Raw genomic sequence first — 10,995 nt, 5'->3', positions numbered from 1 at the left:
CGTGCTACCATCTTGCCCGGTCGTGTCTTTCTTGTTCCTTTCTGGATGCAGCATGAACGTGCCGAGCCCTAACATTGGACACAAGTTCTGTTTCTTTCACCCATTCTTCCTTTCTTTCCTTCTTTCTTCCATTCTTTCTTTCTTGCCATTTCTGAGTGGGTATCTTGTTTCTTGATGCACGTACGTCCTGTTGGACATGCATGCATACTCCGAGGGACACAACACAAGAGATTCGATGGGTTTGGACCGGCTAGATAGTTAGAAGTAGGATTTTACAGGGCAGCTCAATCGGTGCGATGCGGTTAGAAGTTCTTGCATGCTTGGTAGGTGACGCCGAACTGCCAGTCGCGCGGGAGGACATGCCAGGACGTGTGCTTGCGAGGGTCGCCGGTCATGACACGAAACGTGAGCGATTTTTTTTAATGTTGGCCAAAGCCAAATTCGTTGATGAGTGGGGGGAACAATGTGCAGCGTCCGGTCCCAAGCAGGACTGGCAAGGGGAGAAAGATAAGAGGGGAGACAACAAACCGAAAGAGAAGACCTAAAAAATAAGAAAAAAACAAGAGCAAGGAGATCTAAGAGGAAGGAACGCCTCAACCAGGATCAAAGGGAATCCCATCTCCCGCGCAGTTCCAAAGCCTAATCTCGTCATAAATCCTGCACCGGAAGCCTTCCGTCGACATTAGCTCTTGTTGAAAGACCCTCCTGTTCCTCTCCCGCCAAATTTCCCAAGTGATCAAGTGCACCAGGGAGATCAGTCCCTTTTTCCTCTGTTTGGTAGTCCTCGCACATCTACCGTTAAACCATGTTGAATATTTTAAGTCCATCTCCTAGCTAGCCGGACATAGGGCAGGCATATCCACTAGGGTGGCTATGTAGTTCCAGATGGTCCTTGACCACGGGCAGTCGACGAATAGGTGCGACGGCGTTTCTAGGTTCCTCTGACAGAGAGGGCAGAAATAATCGTTATCCCATCCCCTTCGCAGAAGGGCATCTGTCGTCAGTATCTTATCCAGCATTATCATCCAGACTAAGAATATACACTTGCCTGGTGCCCAACCTTGCCAGATGAGCTTGTACCCGGCCATTTGCACCGCACCCTCGAACTACAGCCGGTATGCCAAGCGCGCACTATATGCTCTGTCCTACGAGAATCGCCAGATGATGGAGTCGTGCTGCCCCTCTTGCAGCCGCACATGATCCAGCCTAGAAGCAAGTGCATATAGCTCGTCAAGCATGTCACCTCGTAGCCCCCTAGACATGTCATGCAGCCACTTATCATCCTTAATCGCGTCCCAGACCGATCTATTTTTCCGCGCCGCGATCCTGAAGAGAGACGGGGCGATCCACTTTGGGCAGAAACCCTCGAGCCAGCGATCATGCCAGAAATTTGTTGCCCTACCATCACCCACCGTAATCTCCATCGCCATGGCGAACAATTCCTTCTCCTCTATAGAACATGGCAATGGCGAGTTCACCCAGGGGCGGTCCGGATGTTTCCAGGCCAACCACAACCATCGCAGCCTCATCGCCCTCCCAAACTTCGACAGGTCGAGTACCCCTAGACCCCCTAGGTGTTTCGGTCTACAGATCAACTTCCATGCAACTCTGCAGTTCCCACCATTGCACACCGTGTCTCCATTCCACAGCCATGAGCAACAGAACTGAGTTAATCGCTTCAACACCCAGGCTGGCAGTTTGTGGATCGTCATCATGTAGATCGCGAGCGAGGACATACCCGATTTAAGCAGCACCAGTCTACCGCTCTTGGCCATTAGCCTCCCCTTCCAGCCAATCGCTTTGTTCCCCAACTTGGAGACCAGCGGATCCAGTTCTAACTTTGTGAGCTTGCGATTAGATAAAGGCATTCCGAGGTAGGACGTAGGAAAAGATTGTATGGGGAAACCCAGATGAGCCAAGGCCTGCATAAGATCCAATGCGCCATAGCGAATCAGAAGAGCCGAGCTCTTAGCAGCATTAGTAAATAGGTCGGAGGCTGAGCCAAAGCATGTTAGGATCAGCTTGATCATCCTAGCATCGCGCTCGGATGGATTCATGAATAGCGCCACGTCTTCCGCGTAGAAAGAGCATCGAGGCACCCTACTTCGTCCAGGCAGCTTTGACAACACCCCTTGTTCTGTCGCAACGGACATCATCCTATGCAGTGGGTCCATTGCTAGAATGAAAAGGAATGGCGACAACGGGTCTCCCTGCCTAAGGCCACACTTGTGTTGAATGATCTCCGACATTTGCCCATTAATCAGGACCCGTGAAGTAGAAGTTCTCAGAAGCATTGAAATCCATTCCCTCCAACGCCGGCCAAACCCCCTGGCTTGCAACATGTCCAACAGGTATGCCCATGATACTGAATCAAAGGCCTTCGCAATGTCAAGCTTTAGCAGGACTGCCGGTTTCTTGGATTTGTGAAAAAATCTGACTGTGTTTTGAACTAGCAAGAAGTTTTCTTGAATACTACGGGATTTGATGAAGGCGCTCTGGCACTAATCGACTAGCAAAGGGAGTTTTGGGGCCAGCCTGGATGCTAGTATTTTTGAGAAGATTTTAATCACGCTATGGAGCAGTGAAATTGGCATGAAATCTTGCAGTGCGTTTGCCCCCATTCTCTTTGGGAGGAGAACGAGCAAAGCGTGGTTCACTCTGTCTAGCCCGCGACTGTCCATCCGGAATAGCTGATTCAGCGCTGCCAGAAGATCAAGTTTGATTGTGTCCCAACAAGCTTTATAGAATATTCCTGAGAAACCATCTGGTCCCGGCGCCTTATCCGCCGGAACCGCATTAATGGCGCTCTTGATCTCTTCCATCGAAAGGTCATGCTCTAGTCCGGTCAGATCCACATGCTCGAGATCCAAGACATCCCAGTTTAGTGCTGCCGATCTGTGCTTAAGGCATCCAAAAATCTGCGTGAAATGGGTGTGCGCCAGTTCGGTCATGTCGTCCGAAGAAGAGATCATTCCAACAGGACCCTGTAGCGCATGAATAGTATTTTCATGGTGCCTAGCATTTGCCTTCCGTTGGAAGAACTTCGTGTTGGCGTCACCCGCCTTAAGCCAAAGGATCCTACTTTTTTGCCACAACTTGATCTTGAGAAGAACCGCAAGCCCTAGGGTGCGAGCTTTTAACCTTGATCGCAGATCACTTTCTTCCTGGGAGAGAACTCTATAATCCTGCGCCACGTCCAGCTGCAGTATGATTTCTGTGATAATATGGAATTGTCTTTGCAAATCCCCCACAATGTTTTTACTCCACGAGCGCAGATCCTTACTCAACCGCCACAACTTGCGGTTTAACATGGTGATGGGGCATGCATTGCCAGCATATGCTTCCCAGGACCGCTCCACCACCTCCTTGAAACCGTGCACAAATTGCCAGTAGGATTTGAAACGAAACCTCCTGTTGGTTTTGACAATCTTATCGTTGAGGAGAAGCAAAGGGCAATGATCGGAGATCGCTGATGATTGCGGGAGCAGTTTGGCTGCAGTGAAGATCAGCTCCCAGTCCATATTGCAAAAGGCACGGTCCAGGCGAACCAGAGTGGGTACAGCCTGTTCATTACTCCATGTAAATTTGCGCCCAATAAGCGGGATCTCACGTAGATTAGAGGAGTTCAGTGTACGCCGGAATTTCAACATCCAACGACGGCACACCCTACTATTGCTTTTATCTCGCGGGTCCGTTATTAGATTGAAATCGCCAATGATAAGCCACGGACCGGTCATGGAGTTACGAATAGTAGCTAGCTCCGCCAGGAAGTCATTCCTCCGCTGATCATCGTGGGGGCCATATACCGTGGTCAAGGACCATGCCGGACCTCCTCCCACCGGTGAGAAGCACACTGTGACCGAGAAAGGTCGCGCCACGACCGCACTGGCGGATAACTTGTCCGAGCACCAGCACATAAGGATACCCCCACGCGAGCCATCGGGGTCCCGCGACGCGTGTTGATCAAAGCGTTGACCCACAATTTCTATGCGGTCAGCAGAGGAGCAAGCGGACAGCTTAGTCTACTGCAGGCATATAATAGAGCAGGCAAGACTGTCGATGGTTGCCCTAGAAGCAACCCGTCTAGCTTTGTCATTCAGACCCCTCACGTTCCAACTAAAAATAGCAAGGTTGTCATTCATTGGATAACAAGGTAGTACTGCATAACGGAACTTTCTCATAGTGCCGGGCGCCCCACCAGCAAGGGCAGTCGAAGTTTGGGTACCTAGCGCGACAAGGACACGCAGCCGACTTAACTAACCACGGACGGATACAAAGTTTGGTACGAACGGCGCAACAAAGATGTGCAGCCAACATTACAAACCGATATTCAGAATAGCGGCTAATCATGGAAACTGGAAATGCAACGGTGATACAACCCTATCAGGCGTCAGGCAGCTCAGAAAGAGAGCTCCTCCAAGATGGCTTGGAGTTCAGATTCTGGCAGGCGAAGCTAGGCTCGAGAGGAAAGTCCTGCAATCTGCGTGAGTTTTACCACGTTCTTCGGTGGCATGGGCTTGCGGAAGAAGTCGACGTAGGCGTGAAGCGTGCTATCATTGAAATCAGCTTCGCGCTTGATGAGCCCTAGCTGTACACAGATGGCCGCCTGAGACCTCCTTGATGATGAAAAGCTTGACTGCATCCGAGAAAGACGCGCACTCCGCCTTGGTGCTTTGACTGCGCCCAACAACTTCTTCTTCATCTTTTGACGCGACGAGATGGCCTGCGGCGGCGAGCTGAGTATGGATGCCGACAGCAGGGAAGAAATCTTCCCAATGAAAGCCCGCTGCTCGTCTATCTGCAGAGAGGCCACCCTCTGCGTGATAGCAGCCACGAGACCAGGTCTAGTAAGGTTTGCATCCGCAAAGGCACGTCTTGCACACTTCTCTTCCTCCGATTGAACTGGAGGTTCGTTGATGGGAACGTAGTTGATTCCTGCCCCAGTCCCAAAGACTACCTCCGGGCCAGCCGCCCCATAAGGCTCAGCCCGCGACACTTGCAGCCTGGGTGCATCCCAACCTGGCAGCCAGTACGTGCCCTATCCAAAAACCGACGGCCATCCACGTTGCGCCAGCGACAGCTGCTGAAGGACTGGCCAGTCCGAGACCGGCGACTCCAGCGAAGGAGGCAGCGGCGGCAGCTCGTAGCAGCGAGGTCCAGCGCTTGTTAGCTGGCATGTGCTCGCCCAGGAGCCATGAGGCGCATCAGCGTCGAAGAAGCCAGCCCAACCCATGTGGTCACTGCCGCCGGCCTACGTGGTGAGGCGCGGTACCGAGAAGAGCGGCAGTAACTCGCCTGGAGGACACCATTGAGCCGCATACCCCTCCCCTTGCACCGCATCACAGATCAGATCAGGGGGACGATCCACTGTAACTGGCGAGCCCGCAGGGCCAGCCTGCCCAACTTGAACATCTGTCGCACTAAGCGCATCACTAATACTGTCTTCAGACTTCTGCTGCAAGTCCTTGCCGACGGACTCCTGCCCCTGTATTGTGTGCAAGTCAGGGGTAACGAAGATACTGGTCTTCTCCCGCGATTGCTGCATAGCGGGACCAACAACCTTGCCAGCCACCATGCCAGTCCCGAGCAGCTGCACTGCTAGGGCCATGCCAGGCGCAGGCGCGGATGGAGCCACTGGGTCAGCATGCCTCCTGTATCTCCTAGGCGCCAGCGCACTAGCCACAGCATCCCGGCAATGAGCCTTGTCCCGCATACCCTGCCAAAAACCATCGTGCGCCCCGCCAAGCTTACCCCGACGCCTATTGCCACCATTGTAGTTATCATCAGCATCATCATCATTGCGGCGAGCAGCTGGCGAGCAGCGAGCGGAGGCAGCAGTACGAGCCCTGCGCTCACCATCCTTGTACCCCATCTTCCAGTCTTTGTGCTCAAATATTCTTGGCCACTCCAAGTCCTCATCCTCCACCGGCGAGTAGCCCTTTACCATATCCAAGTGAATAAGCATCGAGAAGTGGGGGCCTTCCTTTCCTTGCTCCGCAGGAGTACCATCCGACAGCGATCTCCGCGGCCTTGCAACATCTGGCCGGCTGATGACATTAAAATCAGATGCCCGGGGAATCAGATCCGGGTCCCATCCCACACCCAAGCAAAGAGAGCAGACACATTGGCCTTGGTGGTGGACTGTCGCTCGATGAGATCGAGCCTGCATTTCTTGCCAACTACCTCTTGGACGTTGGCCCAGGACCATGCATTCAGGGGCAACCCTTCGATGGCGACTCTGCAGTAGAATCTCCACACCCTGTTCCCGCCCGGCGGGGGGAACCAAGGCCTTAGCAAGAACTTAACTCCGGCCACCACCAGCTGGCGCCGCTCGAAGACGAGGTCACACTGGTGGCCTTCCGACAGCAGCAGCAGGAAGTCTTCTGGGAAGCAAGGAGCAGCTCAGATATCCCGACGAGGGAATCCCTGGTCGTGCTCCACCGCTTCAGCCACCATGACCGCGGTGATGCCAGAGCAGGGACCCGCGGCGGTGAGCAGGAGCGCCGTGGTGCGCAGACGGTAGGACTCGTCCTCCATCTCCGGGGTGCTGACCACCGAGAAGGTTGAAGTTGCCGGCCTACGGTGCGCCGCGCCTGGAATGAGCCCCGCAACCATCTTAGGCGCCGGGGCAGACGAGTGGCTTGGCGCTGCGACGACCTGGGCGTAGGAGGGAGACCCCAGACCAGCAGCAGCAGGCAGGAGCGGCGGAGCAGACCCCCCGGCGGCCGCAGGCGGAGCAGGAGGATGGGGAAGTAGCACCCGGTGTTGGACTGAATCCTTTTGGTGGCGATTGGGGCATGCGCGCTCGAAGTGGCCCGTCCGCTTGCAAGTGTAGCAGATTGGAGGGTCGCGGCAGTGGGAGGATTTGTGTCTGGAGCCTAGGCAGCGGAAACAGCGATTCCCGAAACGCCTCTTGAATGCCTCCGCACGAGAGAGAGCAAGGCGTTCTGAAACTCTTGCCAACTGGGGATGCAGATCCTCCTGCTACCGCGCCAGGAGACGAGCACGCCGAGAGGAGACGAGCGTCCAATCCTCTCCAGCAACTTGGTCTTGAGACACTGGCGCGCCGCAGAGGTCGCGCCTTGAAGGCGCATCTGCGCATGCCATCCCACCAGCCTGCTCCCTTACCAACGGCGCAACAATAATGGAGCGGAGTCTCGGCCTGGGAATGCCGGTCAGGTCCGTTTCGGGGTGGAAAGGGGGTGGCGCGCCTTGAAGAGGCTCCGGCGCTTGCCAGCCCGCGGGCAGGCTCCCCTTCAAGCGACGCCATCAAGGAGGGGCGAGGATCCGGCATTGAAGAGCCTGCCAGATCTGCCCCAGAACGAAGCGACAGCCCTGCCGCTGCCGGCTGCAAGGGAGAAGAAGACCTAGAAGAGGAAGGAAGCGTGGTGGTGGGGAGACTTACATCGCCACCCAGCGGCTCCTCCATCGCCTTCAAAGCTACGCATGGAAGGATGCGCCCTGAGATCCGGTCCACGAATCCCCTCATCGGATCAACCAACTCCTCCCGAAGAGCGATGCAGGGCAGCACCCTCCCCGAGGCCTCATCAACGATCCGCTGCGGGGAGGCAACCGAGGCGCGAGGGCCGCTCTCCAGAGGTCTAGTCTCCGTAGCTGACCGGATCTGAAGCAGGCCCGACGGGGCATCTTGGGCCGGGGAGCGCAGCGAGAAACCCGACAAGAACTAGGGCGATGCAGGGGATGGGAGCCCCGACGGGCTAGGGACGACGGACCTCGCAGCCGAGCTGAGCTGGCCGGCGAGAGCAGCGGCGCTGGTGGATGCGGGCGCCGGGGCAGCGCATCGCAGGAGCGCGGGTGCCATTTTCTCCGGTGGAAGAATCCTCAACTTGCTCCTTATCACTGTCTAGCAAACGTGAGCGACTCACCGGTGAAGTCCTCGGAAGTCTGCCACACCTGGCCCCAGTTGCGCTGCAGCGGCGTCGACGCGCTTGTTTCCCTTCACCTTGAGCGCAGCCACGTCCCCCGCCCCGCCCACGTTCGTCACCGCCACCATGTTGAAGTACTTGTTCCCAGTGATCGTGTACCGGATCCCGCCCTGCTTCACGCAAGGCACACTGCATCAGACGCACATACACATACACATTGTTCAACCCGCTGACTTATTATATGATAACAAAAGAAGAGAAATCTTATACGGTCCGTTCATTGAATGTTTTTTCATGTCACGATTTGTGTGCTTTCTAGATTTTTTTTCATGTCATGATTTGTGTGCTCCTAGATGAGATTCAAGTTTGGCATCATTCAGCGGTCATTGAATGTTTTTTTCATATCACGATTTGTGTGCTTTCTAGCTTTTTTTTCTTGTGCGTTTCCTAACAGGGCAGGTTGTGTATCCCGCTGGTGTCTATTGTTTGGAGCTCTTTTCTTCACCTAGCGGCCCGTTTCTCCTAGCCGTTTATTTCCAGCCCCCTTGGCCCGCTGCATCATTGCATACAAGAACCGCTGCATTTCTTATCTGTATTAATATTTTTTGTTTCCTTTTTGTTTCCTTTTTTTTTTCTCATGTAGTAATCTATTTTTGACTTTTCCTTTCATGAGTTTTTTTATCTTTACGTGTAGCTCTTCCATGACATTAATATTTAACGGTTTTGCTAAAACTCAGCTAGCTGAGTTTCAAGTTTGAAATCATTCACTGTATCGGTTATTGAATGTTTTTTTTCATGTCACGATTTGTCTGCTTTCTAGCTTTTTTCTTGTGCATTTCCTAGCTTTTTTTCTTGTGTGTATCAGGCTGCTGTCTGTTGTTTGGAGCTCTTTTCTTCAGCTAGCGGCCCGTTTCTTCTAGCCGTTTATTTCCAGCCCCTTTGGCCCGCTGCATCATTGCATACAAGAACCGCTGCCTTTCTTATCTGTTTTAATATTTTTTGTTTCCTTTTTCTTTCATTATTTTTTATTTTTATTTTCTATTTTCTCATGTAGTTATTTATTTTTCACTTTTACTTTCATGAGTTTTTTTATCTTTACGTGTAGCTTTTTCATGACATTAAAATTTAAAGTCGGGTCGTAACAACAAGATTTGAAATGTGACCGTAACTGTAAATATTTGAAGTTGGCTCGCAACTGTAAGTATTCAAATTCGGGTGATAATTCCATGTATTTGAAGTCGGGCCGCAATTGCAAGTATTCAAAGTCGGGTCTCAATTGCAAGTATTCAAAGTCTAATCGCAACTGCAAATATTCAAAGTCAGGTCGCAAGTGCAAGTATTCGAAGTCGGGCCACAACTGCAAGTATTCAAAGTAGGGTCGCAATTGCAAGTATTCAAAATCTAATCGCAACTGTAAATATTCAAAGTCAGGTCGCAATTGCAAGTATTCGAAGTCGGGCGCAACTGCAAGTATTCAAAGTAGGGTCGCAATTGCAAGTATTCAAAGTCTAATCGCAACTGTAAATATTCAAAGTCAAGTCACAATTACAAGTATTCATAGTCGGGGCGCAATTGCAAGTATTTATAGTCGGGTAGCAAGTGCAAATCTTATTTGTGCAGCAACTACATGAAAAAGCTAGAATCAAGTTGTTTTTTAGTAAAAAAAAACAAATTATTACATCACAATTCATACAATAAGGACACACTACTTCTTTGTACAAGAATGTTTAGTGGTCAAAGTAGTTGAAACTAACAAGCCATTACGTAATTTTTTTTGCTTATTCTTTTTTTCTCTACCGCAATTTCTTTTTTAAAATATGCAACGTGCAATAACAAGAATTAAATGAGTAGTTATTGGACCGGTTAGATAGGACGCATAGCAACAACAATAAAAGTATGACATTTGAGCCCAAAAGAATAAAATAATGAACTAAAAAAACAAAAAGGATAAATACAAAATACAATAATATTATGTGAATGAAATCATAGAAAATCTCTGATTTCTAGGCACTCCCAGTCTTATACTATTTGCTACTCTACGTACGTACGTACAGGCGGTACGAGATGGGCACAATGCTGGCCTTCTCCTCGGCGATTTGCAGGAAGGCCGGTATAGTGAGGTCCAGGTGCTCGCGCGGTGGGTTGCACTACCCGCCGTTATCGCCGGGCAGCTGGTAGTTGGGCAGGCACATGTTCGTCGCCGTCACCGTCAAAGGGGCTGTGTCGGCCTTGCGCCAGTCCGGGCTGTCCATGCACCGCACCTCGTAGCACGCCCCGCAAAGTCTCGCCGCCGTTGAACATCGCCGTGCTCACGGCCGCCGTCTGCACGCCGTACCCCTCGGCCACCGTGTCCTTGTAGCCGCACGCGCCGACGCGGGTGTCTGACCCATCGCGGCCGCCGTAGAAGGTGGCGTGCGCCGGCTTCCACGGGCCCGCCGCGAACCTGCCGTGTTTGTGGTGCACCTTCACGCCGACGGCATCACCGCCCGCCGAGGCGAGCAGGGCCAGGACGACAAGAGGCGCCCACGGACCAGACATGAATGGACAACACCTAATTACAATTACAACGATGAGTATACTAACAATTTATTACTAGCTATAACAGTGTTCTGATGCGCTCCTTTTCTTTCTTGATTAAAATACGCGATGACAACTAGTAATATTGAGTGCGCATGCTATGCAGTTAGACGTTGGAGCAATTTGAGCATGACCACCGAGGACAAACAGACTGCACTGTTGAATATATATATTTGTCCATGTATATTGTGTTATTAGACCCATCTTCTAGTTTTTTGTATAGTTGAGGTAGAAGCCAATCTTTTATTTATATATACGTGCCTAATTCATTCAATTAATATTGAGTGTTGTACAACCTAAACCTAATTCTCTACATGATATTAGTTTCCTCCACGGTTCTGATCTAGCCGATGCTGCCGCCGCGCCATCTCTTGCGCCGCCGCCGTTGTCACCGCCGCCGCCGCCGCGCCATCCCCTGCCTCATCTCCGCTGCCACCACCGCCGTCGTCGCGCCCTTTGTCTGCGCCCTCGCTGCCGCCTCTCCCTGCCGCCACACCCGCCACTACCGCCGCTCTTCTCTGCGCCGTCGATG

At 52.2% G+C, this 10,995-nt stretch overlaps 1 pseudogene; it reads right to left on the bottom strand.

Annotated features, from left to right (window-relative positions):
* Positions 1 to 302: 302 nt before the first annotated feature.
* On the bottom strand, positions 303 to 10,424 carry LOC123408710 (annotated as a pseudogene).
* Positions 10,425 to 10,995: the final 571 nt, after the last annotated feature.

Source organism: Hordeum vulgare, chromosome 7H, assembly GCF_904849725.1.
Source record: "Hordeum vulgare subsp. vulgare chromosome 7H, MorexV3_pseudomolecules_assembly, whole genome shotgun sequence".
In the NCBI taxonomy this organism is placed as follows: domain Eukaryota; kingdom Viridiplantae; phylum Streptophyta; class Magnoliopsida; order Poales; family Poaceae; genus Hordeum; species Hordeum vulgare.
Note: the sequence above shows the minus strand (reverse complement) of the source record. Positions and strands in the feature narration are given on the sequence as shown.